The sequence below is a fragment of the Pithys albifrons genome, chromosome 3 (genome assembly GCF_047495875.1).
Source record: "Pithys albifrons albifrons isolate INPA30051 chromosome 3, PitAlb_v1, whole genome shotgun sequence".
NCBI lineage: Eukaryota > Metazoa > Chordata > Aves > Passeriformes > Thamnophilidae > Pithys > Pithys albifrons.
Genome location: NC_092460.1, coordinates 23630387 through 23639533, shown reverse-complemented (window position 1 = coordinate 23639533; position 9147 = coordinate 23630387). Strand labels below are relative to the sequence as shown.

General features: G+C 51.6%; 1 long non-coding RNA gene across 6 annotated transcripts; it reads left to right on the top strand.

The window, feature by feature from the left end:
* The first annotated feature begins 3490 nt into the window (after positions 1 to 3490).
* Positions 3491 to 6986, top strand: LOC139669978 (uncharacterized). Of its 6 annotated transcripts, none has more exons than XR_011697371.1 (5): positions 3491 to 3895; positions 3972 to 4237; positions 4490 to 5056; positions 5588 to 6598; positions 6762 to 6986. It is a non-coding gene; the product is annotated as an uncharacterized lncRNA (long non-coding RNA). The 6 variants fall into 6 exon arrangements; XR_011697370.1 differs by having other exon boundaries at positions 4490 to 5712; positions 5799 to 6598; XR_011697372.1 differs by having other exon boundaries at positions 3491 to 3747; positions 3992 to 4237; positions 4490 to 6598.
* The last annotated feature ends 2161 nt before the right edge of the window (positions 6987 to 9147 follow it).

The window sequence follows — 9147 nt, the reverse complement described above, 5'->3', positions numbered from 1 at the left end:
AATCCCTCAAAAACCCCCAAAAATCAACCCAAAAATTCCCCCAAAACCCCTCCAAAAATTCACCCCAAAATCCCCCCAAAAAATCACCCAAAAACCTTCAAAAATCTCCCCAAATGCCCCAAATCCTCCCAGAAATCCAAAAAAATTCCTCCAAAAATTCACCCAAAAATCCCCCCAAAACCTCCCCCAAAAAACCCAAAATGCCCCCAAATCCCCCCAAAAATCCAAAAAATTTTCCTCAAAAAATTTTCCCCAAAAAATCCCCTAAAACTCCCCCCAAAAATCCCCTGAAAATCCCCCAAAAAGCCTCCAAAAATTCCACCCAGAAATCCCCCCAAAACGCTTCAAAAATTCACCAAAAAGCCTCCGAAAATTCATCAAAAAATCCCCCCAAAATTCTCCCAAAAATCTTCCAAAAATTCTCCCAAAAACCCTTCAAAAATTCACCCCAAAATCCCCCAAATCCCCCCCAAAAAACGCCAAAACATCCAAAAAACATTCCTCCAAGATCATTCAAAAATTCTCCCAAAAACCCTTCAAAAATTCATCCCAAAAACATTCAAAAATTCTCCCAAAAATGCCCCAAAATCCCCCAAAAATAACCCAAAAATTCCTCCAAAAATTCACCCCAAAATCCCCCCCAAAGCCTCCAAAAATTCACCCAAAATTCCCACAAAGAATCCCCCCAAAATACCCCAAAATCCCCCCAGAAATAAAAAAAGAATCCCCCCAAAAATCCCCCAAATATTCACCCAAAAATCCCGCAAAAATCATTCAAAAATTCACCCAAATCCCCTAAAATCCCTCTCAAAATTCCCCCAAAATCCTCAAAAAATCACCCCCCAAATTCCCCCAGAAATAAAAAAAAATCCCTCCAAAATCCCCCCAAAATTCACCCCAAAATCCTCCAAAAATCACTCAAAAATCCCCCCATAAATCAGCGCAGGTGCGGGTGGGATCCCCCAGGACCCCCAAATCCCCCCCAGACCCCCCCAAATCCCCCCCAATCCTTCCCAGAACCCCCAAATGCCCCCAGAACCCCCATTCCCCCCCAATCCCCCCCCAATCCCCCCCGAACCCCCCCAAATCCCCCCCAGATCCCGCCCAATCCCCCCCAGACCCCTCAAATGCCCACCCTGATACCCAGGGCTGGCTTCAGGACCCCCCAACCCCCCCCAGATCCCCTGCAGTCCTCCCCAGACCCCCCAAATCCCCCTGAGATCAACCCCAAACTCCCCAAATCCCCCCCAACCCCCCCCCCCCAAATTCCCCAAACTCCCCCAAATCCCCCTCAATCCCCTCCAGACCCCCCAAATCCCCCCCAGATTCCCACCTTGATACCCAGGGCAGGCTCCAGGACCCCCCCAAATCCCCCCCAGACTCACCTTGTCCCCCCGGGCAGGTGCCAGGTGAGTTTGGGACCTCCCAAATCCCCCCCAGACCCCTCCAAATGCCCCCAAACTGTTCCGTCTCCCCCCAAACTCCCCCATATCCCCCCAAATGCCCCCAAACTCTTCCATCTCCCCCCCAAACTCCCCCATATCCCCCCAATCCCCCCAATCTCCCCCAGACCTCCCCAAATTCCCCCATATCCCTCCAAATACCTCCCCAAACTCCCCCAAATCCCCCAAACTGCCCCAATCCCCCCCGACTCCCCCAAATCACCCCCAATCCCCCCAAATCCCTCCCAAATCCCCCTCAATCCCCTCCCAGACCCCCCCCAAATCCCCCCCCAATCCCCCCTAATCCCCCCCAAATCCCTCCCAAATCCCCCCTAATCCCCCTCAATCCCCTCCCAGACCCCCCAAATCCCCCCCAAATCCTCCCAGACCCCCCCATGCCCACCTTGGTGCCCAGGGAAGGCTCCAGGACCACCCAAATCCCCCCCAGAACCCCAAGTCCCCCTCAATCCCCTCCAATCCCCCAAGACCCCCCCAAATCCCCCAATCTCCCCCAGCCCCACCTTGTCCTCCTGGGCAGGTGCCAGCAGGTGCCAGGTGAGGCTGGGACCCCCCAAATCCCCCCAAATCCCCCTTAGACCACCCAAATCCTCCCCCAGTCCTCCCCAGACCCCCCAAATCCCCCCCAATCCCCCCCAATCCCCCCCCAGCCCCACCTTGTCCCCCTGGGCAGGTGCCAGCAGGTGCCAGGTGAGGCTGGCACAGCTCAGCAGGTACAGCTTGGCCGAGGGTCCCACCCTCTCCACGTGGAATCGTTGCCTTCCAAATACCAAGAGCGAGTCCAGCCCCTCGTGGTACACGGAGGAGTGACCATAGAGCCCTGGGGGGCAATTGGGGGGCACGGGGGGGTCAGTGGGGGATTGGGGGGATATTGGGGGGCATTGGGGAACATTGGGGGTCTATGGGGGGTCTACAGGAGTATATGGATGTCTGTGGGGGGCATTGGTGGGTCTGTGGGGGGTCTACAGGGGTCTATGGGGGTCTATGGGGGGTCTATGGGGGTCTATGGGGGGTCTGGGGGGTATTTGGGGATGTCGAGGGGGACATTGGGTGATCTATGGGGGGGTCTATGGGGGGTCTGTGGGTGTCTATGGGGGGTCTCTGGGGGTCTGTGGGGGGGCTATGGGGGGGTCTGTGGGGGGTCTGTGGGGGTTATGGGGGGTTTGTGGGGGTCTATGGGGGGTCTGTGTGGGGTTATGGGGTGTCTATGGGGGGCTATGGGGGGTCTGTGAGGGTCTATAGGGGGTCTATGGGAGGCTATGGGGCGTTATATGGAGGTCTAGGGGGGTCTATGAGGGGCTATGGGGGGTTCTGTGGGGGGTCTATGGGAGGTCTATGGGGGGGCTATGGAGGGTCTGTGGGGGGTATATGGGGGGTCTATGGGGCTCTGCAGGGGGCATTGGGGGTCTGTGAGGGTCTGTGGGGGGTCTGTGGGGGTCTATAGGGGGTCTGTGGGGCACTATGGAGGGTCTATGGGAGGTCGGTGGGGAGTCTATGGGGATCTGTGGGGGTCTGTGGGGTCTGTGGGGGTCTATGAGGGGTCTATGAGGGGTCTATGGGGGTCTGTGGAGGTCTATGGGGGTCTGTGAGGGTCTATAGGGGGTCTGTGGGGCGCTATGGGGGTCTATGGGGGGTGTGTGAGGGTCTATTGGGGGTCTATGGGGGGTCTATGTGGGGCTAGGGGGGGTCTGTGGGGGGTCTATGGGGGGTCTATGGGGGGGCTGTGGGTGGTGTATGTGGGGCTATGGGGGGTCGGTGAGGGGGCTAGGGGGGTCTGTGGGGGGTCTATGGGGGTCTGTGGGGAGTCTATGGGGGGTCTGTGAGGCTCTGTGGGGGGCATTGTGGGGTCTCTGGGGGTCTCTGGGGGGCTATGGGGGGTCTGTGAGGGTCTATGGGGGGTCTATGGGGGTCTATGGGGGGTCAGGGAGGTAATAACAGGGTCAGGGGGGCAATTGGGGGGCCTGGGGGGGCAATTGAGGGTCATGGGGGCAATAATGGGGGATCAGGGGGGCAATAACAGGGTCAGGAGGGCAACTGGGGGTCAGGGGGGTAATTGGGGATGTGCAAAGGTGATTTTGGGGCAGTTTTTGGTCAGTTTTCGGGCAATTTTGGGTAAATTTTGGGGCAGTTTTGGGGCAATTTTGGGGCAGTTTTCAGTCAATTTTGGCTGAGGTGTTGTTTCAGGGAGTCCTATCTCTTCTTTGGGGCTCCTCTCTTGCGGCAGCCGGTGGCGAGTTCACCACAGAGCACAATCATGGGGATGATGGAAGACTTCTTTGAGGTGCAGGTTGGTAGAGAACTTCTGTCTTCTTCAAGCTGACTTCCAGCCCAAAAAGCTCAGCAGCCTCTGCAAAGCAGGATGTTAAGCGCTGCAGAGCTGCTTCTGTGTGAGCAACGAGGGCGGCATCATCAGCAAAAAGCAGCTCGCGGACAAGGTGATTCAGGGTCTTGGTGTGGGCCTTCAGTCGCCTTAGGTTGAAGAGGCTTCCATCGGTACGATATCGGATGTAGATGCCGTTTTCTTCATTGAGGTCTGCTGTGGCTCTTTGGAGCATCATGCTGAAGAAGATTGTGAATAGAGTTGGTGCAAGAACGCAACCTTGTTTCACACCACTGGTTATTGGAAAGGGCTCAGAGAGTGCATCGCCATATCTGACTTGTCCACGCTGATCCTCATGTAGCAGGATGATCATTTTGAGGAACTTGGGGGGACATCCTAAACGTTCCAAGATCTGCCACAGGCCTTTTCTGCTCACAGTGTCGAAAGCTTTGGTGAGGTAAATGAAGGTTACATAGAGACCTTTGTTCTGTTCCCTACACTTCTCTTGCAGTTGTCTGAGAACAAACACCATGTCTGTGGTGCTCCTATTGGCTCTGAAACCACACTGGCTTTCAGGTAGAAGTTCTTCTGCAATAGTGGGTACTAATCTGTTCAGAAGTATTCTTGCAAGGATTTTACCAGCAATGGAGAGCAAAGTAATACCTCCGTAATTTGAGCAGTCTGATTTTTCTCCTTTCTTCTTGTACAGGGTGATGATGACTGCATCACGGAGATCTGGTGGTAGTTCCCCTTGTTCCCAGCAATGCACAACAAGCTTGTGGAATTTGGCATGGAGTGCTTGACCTCCATGCTTCCAGACTTCAGGTGGAATTCCATCAACCCCAGCTGCCTTGCCAGGTTTCACCTGTTGTACGGCCTTGAGTATCTCTCCCATAGTAGGGGCTGCATCCAATTCATGTTTCACCGGTTGTTGTGTAATGTGCTGAATTGCTGAGCCTTGGACTACACGGTTGGCACTGAAGAGAGTCTGAAAGTGCTCAGACCATCGGTTCAGGATGGAGGTTTTATCTATTAGAAGCAGTTGACCATCTGCACTGAGTAGGGGGCTTTGAACCTGGTGTGTGGGTCCGTACACTGCTTTCAGGGCCTCATGGAATCCTCTTTGGTTACCCAAATCTGCGCATAGTTGGGTCTTTTCTGCTGGGCTGAGCCACCATTTGTTCTGGATGTCTTGAAGTTTCTGTTGGAGCTTACTGCATGCAAGACGAAAGGCGGCTTTTCTTACATGGCAAGATGGCTGAGCAAGGTGTGCTTGGTGAGCAGTTCTCTTCTTCTTCAACAATTCCTGGATCTCTTGATTGTTCTCATCAAACAGTCTTTGTTTTTCTTGGAGGAGAACCCTAGGGACTCTTCAGAGGACTGCAGGATGCAACTTTTAATATGTTGCCAAAGCGCTTCAGGAGAGGGATCTATGGGATTATCTTTAAGTCTAGTTTGAAGGTTTACCTGGAAGCTGTCTCTCACTGTGGCTGTTTGAAGATTGCTGACTTGGAGCCTCCTCCTCGGAATGCCGCCTCTCTTAGGTTTGGGCTTGAAGTGGAGGTTAAGTTTGCAATGCACAAGGCAGTGGTCTGTTTGACATTCTGCACTCGGCATCACTCGAGTATGACGGACATCGCTGACATTTCTCTGTTGCACTAAGACATAGTCAATGAGGTGCCAGTGCTTGGATCGAGGATGCATCCAGGTTGTCTTCAGGCTGTCTTTCTGTTGAAAGATAGTGTTGGTGATGGTGAGCTGCCGTTCTGCACAAAACTCTAGCAGGAGGTGTCCGTTGTCGTTGCAGTTTCCAACATCAGGCTTGCGCAGGACTCCTTTCCAGGCTTCAGAGTTCTTACCTACTCTGGCGTTGAAGTCACCAAGGATTATGATCTTATCATCTGCAGGAACCTTTTGGGTGAGGCGGCGCAGGTCAGTGTAGAATTTGTCTTTTTCCCCGGGTCAGCTTGGAGAGTTGGGGCATATACACTAAAAGGAACATGTTGCTTGCTGTGTAGAGGGAGGCGTAAGGACATAATGCGATCGGAATGACCTGTCGGCAGATTTTCAAGTTTGGAGACAATGGAGTTTTTAATCATGAAGCCAACTCCTGAAAGGTGTCTTTCGGTTTTGGGTTTGCCTGACCAGCAGAGCGTGTAGCCAGCACCATGTTCTTTAAGGCTGCCTTCCTCATGAAGACGAACTTCACTGAGAGCAGCAATGTCAATGTTGAGCCGTGACAGTTCATGGGCAATTAGAGCAGAACGACTCTCAGAACGTCCACTATCCCCAGTATCAAGCATGGTTCTGATGTTCCAACATGCGAGTGTTAGTTTGAGCACACCTTTGCAGGCAGGTGTATGCCTTTGAAATCTCTTTGTTTTTGTTTGACCGCATGGAAGATGCCGGTTGGCCGCGGTTATCCAACCGGGTGTGGAGATGAGCTTTGTTTAGGCCACCTTTGCTGGGCCCCTCTCCATGTGGAGCAAGCAGTGCTGTCCCTAGAAAAGGATGCTTGGTCATTCAGGATGCTGCCGCAAGAGACTGTCATCTCCGGGGTCAAGTCTCAAATGACCAATATCCTGAACCACCTGCATGCAGGGTTGGGTCTGCGGCTTCCAGCTGCTTCCTATCACCTGCCGTTTTCAACCCTCACCTGTCGCTACAGGGCTTTGCAATGTGGTTGAACCCTTCAAGCCTGCGCAATGGATTTTTTAGGTGAGGCACAATGTGCGCAGAACTGGCCCCACCCTTTACTCCTGAGGTTCATCTGCCACGGCCGAGCGAGCTTGGATGGTGACAGCGAATACCTCAGCACGTAGGTTTGGTTAGAGTATCCTTCTCTTAGATGGATGGCCTTACAGGGCTGAACGAGCTCCATCTGCCTGGGTTTGGGGTTGGAGTTGTCCTTCTCCTAGGATGGTTGCCAGATGGCTAGCAAGCCCATCCTGCCCGTGGACACACTTTGTCTGTCCCTTCAGCTGAGACCTGTCTGGCATGGGAGACCCTACCGGTGGCAAAAACCAACACCAGCACAGCACCCAACCTCATGAGGGCATGCAAGCTTCTCCCCTGCAACAAGGAGGTGTCCCCGGAGAAGTTTTGTATTTAATTAGTAATTTAAAATGTAATAGTCATATGTTTTAGTCTTGTCTGTATTGTCTAATTTTAGACTATTTGCACAAAATAAAAGGTTGCCTTATGTTTAGGAAGGAATTCTTGGCTGTGAGGGTGGGCGGCACTGGCACAGGGTGCCCAGAGAAGCTGTGGCTGCCCTATCCCTGGAAGTGTCCAAGGCCAGGTTGAACAGGGCTTGGAGCAACATGGGCTAGGGGAAGGTGTCCCTGCCCATGACAGGGGGTATGGAATGAGATGGTCTTTGAGGTCCCTTCCCACCCAAACCCTTCTGTGATTCTATCATTTCAAGCTGTATTTTCAATTCTAATCTTCATTGCGTAGTCAGTAATGAAAAGGCGGTTGATTCTTTTATAGTTATCTTGTCAGCAGTAGTTTATTTTTATGCAGAAATCAAGGGAGATTTCTTTCTGCAAACTGTCTCCCCTCTGGCCCTGGATGATTAGTGACTGCTCACTGGGATGAGGCCCTTCCCATGCACACGCCTCTCCCGGGAAGTCACCGCAACCATGTGCCCAGCACAGACCTGCACAAGCCTAAATAAACAGACCCTTCTGGGCCTGCAGTCCTCAAATCCAGGCATCTTTCCCTCATTACACACTGTGCTGGATGAGATCAACCTTGGCCCAGGTCCCTTTCCCAAGGCAGACCCTGGCTCAGGCACTGGAGATGAGCAGGAACAGGAATAACGTCTTGTCCATATGGCAATTCCAATAGGGAGAAGTGTCTTTGCTGCTGCTTGCAGAAGGTTTGCTCTTCCTTAGAGCAGTGTTCTTGCCAGCACCCTGGGAGTTGATTCCATGTACCAAGGGCAGGCTGGCAGGACACAGTGACACTCCTTCTGGAAAAATGTGCTTGTCTTTCCTTCCAATTTGCTTTGATGGATCCCTGCATCATCGATTTGGCTGCAGCTCTTCTGCATGGCTCCATGGTGGGAATCTTGAGCTGGGATCTACATGTGGGTTCACAAGACACATTACACTGCTTCCTAAACATCATTTTCCAGAATGATTCAGTTGAGAAATCTAGAGCAGTTGGAGGTTTTATGTGGAAATGCATCGCTTTGCCCTTAGGTATATTCGTTTAAAATAAATTGATATATTGTATAAATAGATATGTATTTATTTGTATGAAAACAAACTAACCTTAGACATAATAATAGCTGAAAGCCACACTTCAAATTGTTATTGTTATTGCTGTTAAACGGCTGTTACTCATAACACAGCCTGATGTACTTTGGATCTTAATCTCCTTTTGTGGGATAAAATGGGCCAAGCAGCTGCCAAATGGAACAAAAATGTCATACATCAGGATCAATTGGAATAAACATAAACATCCCATTTCCTTACAGACAAACATGGCACAGGCTGAGCAGCTTGCTTTGACCATCAGAGTTATGTTCCTGGGGCTCTGGCAACGTGGAAAATTGAGGTGCTCATCTAAGCCTGGCACGTGACACTTGCTTTGGGGGAGTTTGGAGATGAGAAAGGCTGGAACATATCATGTCCGTGCTTTTTGTGGGGCTGGAGGTTGGCAAAGAAGAACCCCAGGAAGAAAAACTGTGCTCCCTGTGTTTGCTGTCCAAGGAACAACTCTGGAGGCCTTTTCTCCGTAGGAAACAGCAGGGCAGTGGCCAGGCTGTGCCCAGCATGGCCTTTAAGTCAAACCAGAGGGGACCCCAGTAATGACCTGAACACCAGGACACAGTCAAGATGGGGGGTTTTTTTGTAGAGGAAAGGGCTTTTAGTGTCTTTCCACCTTGCAGCCACCCCTCAACACCCCACCAGTGTGCACAGTACCTGTCCCTGGGCAAGCAGGCAAATTTTTAAGAACTGCCAGAGAAAGGATCCTTTTAAGTATCAAAAATTAAAAGTGGAAGCTACTGGCATGAGGGTCTTCTAGAGACAGCGCTGCCAAGTAAGTTTTAAGGCCCTTTCTCCACAGCAGCAGTGCTCACCAGCAGAGTTCTGGAGGCTTAGAAATGACCATGTCTGAAGGAAGAGGAGGATCATAGAAGTTTGGGTTTAAGAAGAAGAAATGCATTCTCTGATTGAATTTGAAAGGTATAAACTTGAAACTAATGAGGGAAATGTCCCTCCCAGGGAGATTATGGCTATTTTGAACATGTTTCAGTTCATCTCCTGTTCAAAGAGAAGCAGGTGCTCAGCATTCCAGCACCACTTGGCCAACAGATTGGGGTGAGATGGAGGAGATCACACTTGTCAGCCCCAC